At 43.0% G+C, this 7,500-nt stretch overlaps 1 pseudogene; it reads right to left on the bottom strand.

Annotated features, from left to right (window-relative positions):
- The window catches only part of LOC134460381 (low-density lipoprotein receptor-related protein 1B-like), a 372,315-nt pseudogene that overhangs the window by 108,910 nt on the left and 255,905 nt on the right, over positions 1–7,500 (bottom strand).

Here is a 7,500-nt window from a genome sequence, read left to right as displayed (position 1 = left end):
ACCTATTATGCCAACTGCAGAATAATTTAGTGCGCCTCTATCAGATGCATGTAGAACTTTTAGGGCGACAGACTTGACAACCAAATGCGATAGAACTGACGACTGGCTCTTGGCTTGACAACCAAATGCGATACAATTAACGACTGACTCTTGACTTGATAAACAAATGCAATAGAACTAACGACTGCCTTTTGCCCATAGCAACCTGCAGTTTAGAATTAGTAACGACAGTTCACCTAATTTAGTCACACGTTTGATGCCATGACAGGTTATAGGGAATTAGTTGCAACCCCATCAGCCAATCAGAAAAGAGGATTCAGTTGCGTAGGCAGATAAGTTAAGTTCAACGGCGTCCACTCGAATGAATCCAAGCCCCATAGGTTCCTGGCCTTGGGCCTCTGTGGTTCTCTGGATTACTTAAAACGCTCTGAGACTGAATGAAGAATGAACTAAAACGAAATGGAGTGCTGAGGTGCGTGAGGTGTGTGTGTGTGTGTGTATATGTGTGTGTGTGTGTGTGTGTGTGTGTGTGTGTGTGTGTGTGTGTGTATATGTGTGTGTGTGTGCGTGCGTGTGTGTGTGTGTGCATGCTCGCGTGCCTCTGTGTGTGTAGACTCTTGTGTAAACCCTACTGAGCGTTGAGTCCTGTGGTCCAAAGCTGCTCTTCTACCAAGTTTACTAATATCAATATTAACACAGGAAGCCAACCCCCGCTTCTCCCTCTCCCTCTCGCCTTGCCTTTTTCACTGGAGAGCTCTGAGCTCTTCTCCTTTGCCTTCTCCTCCCTACCTTCCCTATCTCTCTCTTTTCTCTCTCTCCCCGCACTCTGTTCTGTTCTTTCACCTCTCCTCTTCCCCACACTCTTTCCTTTTCTTTCATCACCTGCTTCCCTTTTCACACCTCCTCTCTTCTCGTCTCGTCTCCTCTCCTTTCATTACTTTTCCACACCCCTTTTCTCTCCTTCATGCTTTCCACTCTATTCTCATGTTCCCTTCTCTTCTTCTTTGCTCCCCCTTCCCCGCCACCTGCAATGCACTTTAGAGGGCAGCAGGTCCATCATGGAGAGACAGAGAGAGAGAGAAAGAGAGAGACAGAGAGGGAGCAAGCTTTTAAGCATCTCTCCATGGCCTCTTGCAATTACAACCACAAGACTCTCTGCTCTCGTCCAAAAAACATGGCTGACCAGGGATGCTGCCCCAGTACAACTCTAAATCACACTATTATGTAAGCAAGATTTAAGTGCTCTGTGGATTTGAATGGGGCTAATGGTATCTCGCAAGAAAGTGTTTTTTTTTTTTTTACATGTTGACTTCTGGTTGCTAGTTGTATTCACATGTTACCTTTTGAAAAAGGCTCAACATGCAGTGATACGAGTGCAATTCCATCCCTAACTTCACAGGGTTATTCTACCTGGATGAGTTTACTTAAAGGGACACTGTGTGAGATTTTCAGTTGTTTATTTCCAGAATTCATGCTGCCCATTCACTAATGTTACCTTTTTCATGAATACTTAACACCAGCATCAAATTATTCGTATTCATTATGACTGGAAAAATTGCACTTTTCATACATGAAAAGGGGGATCTTCCCCATGGTCCGCCAGTTTGAATTTCCAAAAATAGCCATTTTTAGCTGCAAAAATGACTCTACTTGGACCATACTAGAAAATATTTGTTTATTACTTAGTTAACTTTCACGTAAAGATCAAATTTGGCAATAGGCAGCCCAGTTTCAATGAGCAGCATAGTTGCAGTACCTTTTTTGTCCATTTCCTGCACAGTGTCCCTTTAATGGTTTGTGTGTAGACTACCATCATCGTCATCATCATCAAATTTCCTGTGGATGTCCATACATTTGTTATCCATTTGAAAACACGGCTGCACGACCCTGGCTGCGCACTGTTCAACCTCTGATTGTTGGAAACTCTCATTGGTCAAAAAATGAGCTCACGTGGTTGGCTGTTTAGCATCTTACCGGTCCTCACAACAAAAATGTTTGTAAACGAAAGACCTATGTATATTCAAGACTAACTCTCTAAAAAAAATGGCCCAATGTTGTGAATTGCATCGATTATTGAATCCATAAACAATCAAAACTGTATACATTTCACTGTGCAGGAAAAGAAAAACAAAACCCCATGCTGGAACAGCATGTTCTCCCTGGACAATATTGGAGCTCCCATGGGTGCCTATGGTCTATTTTTAGCATATTGGACAGCAGCAATTAAACCGCTGCTCAGACCCCAAATTTATTAGAAAAACTACAGTAATGTGAAGGATTATAGCTTGTAGCAGGTGCCTCTTTCATAAAACAGCAACGTCATCAACAGCTTTTTATAAATGACCTCGAAAAAGAATCACCTGAATCCTCATTCTGCAGTCTTATTGTCCATACACACACACAAGCTGTACAAACAGTAGCCTACATCATAGCTTAGAACTGTGGTTGGTGAAGGAGGGCAGTAAAGAGGCACCTGTTCATCTATCTGTTGAACTAGTCCCCAATTAGCACAAAAAAATCCAACTAGGTCAACTTGGGCTCATAGGCTAATTTTGTGACGTATAGGGGAATGATAATTAAGTTGAAGCTGGCTGGGACCAGACTACCATCAAGTAGCTTTCGTGCAAAGTTGCTAATATACGTAGACAGCAATAGCCCCCCAAAAAAGAAAAAACAAAAACCCAATAGAAAAAAGCATGCCCCTCTGCTCAATGGTAGATGCATTTGATGTGTGTTGGTGTCACCCAAACACTGAGGGCGGACATGCGAAAAATGGCAGCAAAGATCGTGTTTTGGCCGGCAGACAGACAGACAGACAGACAGACATACCCTCTTAAAGAGATGCTAGGATGCATCTAAAAAGGGTCATTGCAATACCTGGCCCATCCCGTTTCACATGGCCAGGTAAAAACAACACCACCCCTCATCCCCTGCAGGGACTGAAATAAGTACATCAAATCCTCCGTATTCTTCCTTCTTTCTATCAACATGCTCCATAAAGTGAATCGCATTTGGTGGCATCAGGGTCCCCAACCTCTATGGGTCTGAGGGCTACTTAGGGCTACCTAAGGGCTACTGAGGGCTCTACTGAATCCTCTACTGATATCTTGACATCTTTCTCAAGTCACACTATAATTGAATTACAGTTTGCTTATAGGTTATAAAGAAATATTATTTATAGGTTATAAAGAAATAATCTTATATTTAGATGAGGAAAAGAACTAACTGTGACATAAATCTTGTAGTCCTCACTATCTATTAACATCCGTGGTGGGCACTAGGAATGTTAACCGGTAACCGTTTAACCAATAGTTGACCGGATCAAGGTTAACCGGTTAAAATGTTCTTCCACGGGTTAATCGGTTATAATAATAATAATAATAATTATAATAATAATTTCCTCCCAAAAACAATAACTTTGAGGTTTTGGTACGATAATTCAGCATTTTTCATCTGGCAACACATGACATGACCGGTCCTGTCTGCGCTGAAAAATAAAATTTAAAAAATTCAGTGCTGTGCCCATCAGGCACGCAAACGTTGTATCATTTAAGATCACCGGTTAACTGGTTAACCACCGGTTAATGAGTCTCAGTAGCCCGTGGGCACCATGTTAGTGACGCCTGCATCAGACGCTTCCCCCACCCCCCGCCACACCACCCCTCTGTACCTGATCAAAGCCCCTCCATTGCCTCCAGGTACCATCTCATGCTCTGGACCTAATTAGCTCCTGACGCCCCAAGTGTGTGTGTGTGTGTGTGTGTGTGTGTGTGTGTGTGTGTGTGTGTGTGTGTGTGTGTGTGTGTGTGTGTGTGTGTGTGTGTGTGTGTGTGTGTGTGTGTGTGTGTGTGTGTGTGTGTGTGTGTGTGTGTGTGTGTGTGTGTGTGTGTGTGTGTGTGTGTGTGTGCTTCCGCGTATAGAGAACTGTATGTGTGCACTGCGCAGCGGCTGGTTGAGCTGCCCCATTGCCCCCCGGTTCAGTGGCACCTTTTTGGGCAGCAGAGGGTAACAGGATGTCCTCTGGCAAAAATGTCTGATTCTTGTGGACTATGCCATTTTAATATTTCATTATTGCTATTACTAGTTTGACCCTATAGTTTCTGCCTTTACTTGTCTTCCTTTTAAACTAAAGCAACCATATTTTATTGATTTTACTTTCATTATTATTATTTTTTAATGTTCTTATTTATTTATTTATTTATGTATTTATTTTCCTCATTTCATTATTTTTTTATATTGTTAATCTAAATCTTAAGCACATTGAGCTGCATGTCATGTATAAATTGGGCTATACAATTACAGTTCTTCTTCTTCTTCTTCTTCTTCTTCTTCTTCTTCTTCTTCTTCTTCTTCTTCTTCTTCTTCTTCTTCTTCTTCTTCTCATCATTATTATACAACAACAACAACAATAAGACTCTCTATTATGCTCCCTCAAGAGCAACACTGAGATGAGAAGCTAGCTTTTACCTCTGCTCAAGCAATAAGATGCAGCATCACCTAAGGTTTCACCGTAATCCCTTTAGATGGGCTAGTGATTGACATCTCACAAGGTTTTTTTATTCTACCACTGATGATAACTTTGAGGCATGGAGACAAGAGAAGATAGGCGTTGGAATCGCACAGAAAATGAGGACATACATTGAATATCTGTTGACAATGAACACTAGGGTAAGGTATTTGATTCAGCACCAATTACATTTGATTTGAAGTGGTTCACAATATGTAAACAAGGCTATCCATTGCCATGCACTGTGCTTACACAACCATGCTGTATAAGGACACATACAGTACAGTAGATGAACCTTAAAGGAGCCGCAAGTCCAGAACAACTTCCAGGCTAGAGGATGTCAAGTCAAGTGTACTTTATTGTAAAAACTAGGAAAGGACACAGTATTTGATTCAGCAAGCACCAGCTACATTTGATTGAAACTGGTTCACTACAAATATACAAGGCCAGGACTGGACTGGGATGAAAAAACAATTTGACCAATTTTGACGCACCATCTAAATGTTGGGTTGGTCTGGATAAAAACAAGACAACACAACAGCATTGGCCCCAGAGGACGGTCGGCACACCGGGGAAATGCCCAGTATGCCATATTACCAGTCCAGCCCTGAGCAAGGCCATGCATTGCCAAGCACTGTGCTTACACAACCATGCTGTATAAGCACACATTCAGTAGCTGAACCTAAGAGAAGCTGTGAGTCCAGAACATCTTCCAGGCTAAACTATGTCAAAGTCAAGTGTTACTTTATTGTCAAACATCCATGTCAGAGGTTTAGCACAGAGGTTTGAAATCGTGTCTCCAATGTGCAATGAAACTAAACATAAAATAAGACTGACAATAATCACACACACACAGACACACACACACACACACACACACACACACACACACACACACACACACACACACACACACACACACACACACACACACACACACACACACACACACACACACACACACACACACACACACACACACACACACACACACACACACACACACACGCACACACTGTGCCGTAAACTAACACACAGTACTGGATGTGCTCACACTGCACTGCTCTGCTCTGGCCTGGTTCCTTTAGCAATAGCAGCAGGTCAAAGGTCCCTGTGGTTTCCCAGACTGAAGGCCTTAGTGAGCCAGCTAAACTGTACGTCTAGACATCCTCCCCTCTGGGAAATTGTAGAGTGCAGAGGAGAGGTGATGGCCTTACTAGAGCCCTGGCAGGACTGTGGACTCTGTCCTCATGCACAGAAATATACAGGAGAGAGGAGGCTAGGGCTGGGAAACAGCGCAGTGCAAAGGTGATGTTGTTTAACTGGCACCTCACCCCAGAGATATTACAGGAGTTGCAGGTCTAAAAGACCATCACCACCACCCTAGCCACCTCCGATTGTGAAGTGGTGCAGTGGAAATGTCAAGCCTCGACTTTATGGAGGTCATTATTTTGAAACTCGTAGACCCGAGTTCGTTCTTCCGACATCCATTGTAAATGCATTCTATTGTAACAGTTGGGGACAATAATGTTTAAAGAACTCGGAGTACATCAAACTGGTCCGAGTTTGTGTTTCAGAACCCTGATATGAGTACCCGTTCTACTGCACTGTCCGGAGTTGGAGGTTAGGGTTTCCGACTACCAAGTTTCAAGAGTGGTGTCCTAGCACATCCCCTGCCTCCTTTGGCAAGAGGTTATATTCTTCCTCATATAGATATGGACACTGTACTAAATACTGTAGTGAAGTGTAGGGCAGTCATGGGTGAGCGGTAGGGCGTCAGACTTGCATCCCAGAGGTTGCCGGTTTGACTCCCGACCCGCCAGGTTGGTGGGGAGAGTAATCAACCAGTGCTCTCCCCCATCCTCCTCCATGACTGAGGTACCCTGAGCATGGTACCGTCCCACCGCACTGCTCCCCATGGGGCGCCACTGAGGGCTGCCCCCTTGCACGGGTGAGGCATACATGCAATTTCGTTGTGTGCAGTGTGCAGTGTTCACTTGTGTGCTGTGGAGTGCTGTGTCACAATGACAATGGGAGTTGGAGTTTCCCAATGGGCTTTCACTTCACTTTATATTATACTGGCATGCCAACCCAGAGGTATACAATAGTCGTAAGTGAGGAGCTTCATTGAAATGACATATCCATTCTGGAACATCTTGGGAAATTGACATTATTGCATTAGGTGTTGCATTGCAAAATACATTTTATGTAGTTTTAAAAAATATGTTCTCAAATTATTTCAATGGCAAGAAAACACAATTAAATCTAAAAATAAAAAAATGAGATAAAAGGACATTTTTTAAAATTAATTTCTATTTATATTATTTAATCCAATGGTTATTGAAATGTCCCACTCTTCACACTCACTTCGTCAGGCCCATTTCACCTGGGTGTCACCAGTTGAGTTGCCAATTAACAGCAAATAGTGTTAATTGATTAACGCTTTAATCGACTAAAATCCGTTAACCGATTAATTGTTGGCATCCCTAAACCAATTCTCCCAACCCTCTTTTGTAGGTGTTGTGGATAAGTCAGGTCATAGTCTCACCGGTGGTGCCCTGGCAGTTGAACTCGTCCTCTCCGGTCTTGCAGTCCTCCTGTCCGTCACAGAGCCACTTGGAGGAGATGCAGAGGTTGTTATGGCAACGGAACTGGTCTGCAGAGCAGCGACTCACACAGTCTTTCTGCAACAGAGCAGCCAAGAAGGCACACACGTATGCACAAACACACAAACACATACACACACAGGAGCACAAAGATACACACAAGCATGCTGTCAGAACATCTGTTTAATTTCATATCACATCTGAAATGATGATGCTAGTCTTATTCATGCACATAATCAGACATGTTCAAATAGTACCTATGAAAAACTTAAGGTAGCTTTCTTCAATCCTTCAGCTATTCCTTCCTTCCTTCCTTCCTTCCTTCCTTCCTTCCTTCCTTCCTTACTTTATCTTTGCTAATAAATACAGCCGTGGACTAGTGGTTAA

The sequence above is a fragment of the Engraulis encrasicolus genome, chromosome 12 (genome assembly GCF_034702125.1).
Source record: "Engraulis encrasicolus isolate BLACKSEA-1 chromosome 12, IST_EnEncr_1.0, whole genome shotgun sequence".
NCBI classification, from domain to species: Eukaryota; Metazoa; Chordata; class Actinopteri; order Clupeiformes; family Engraulidae; genus Engraulis; species Engraulis encrasicolus.
Note: the sequence above shows the minus strand (reverse complement) of the source record. Positions and strands in the feature narration are given on the sequence as shown.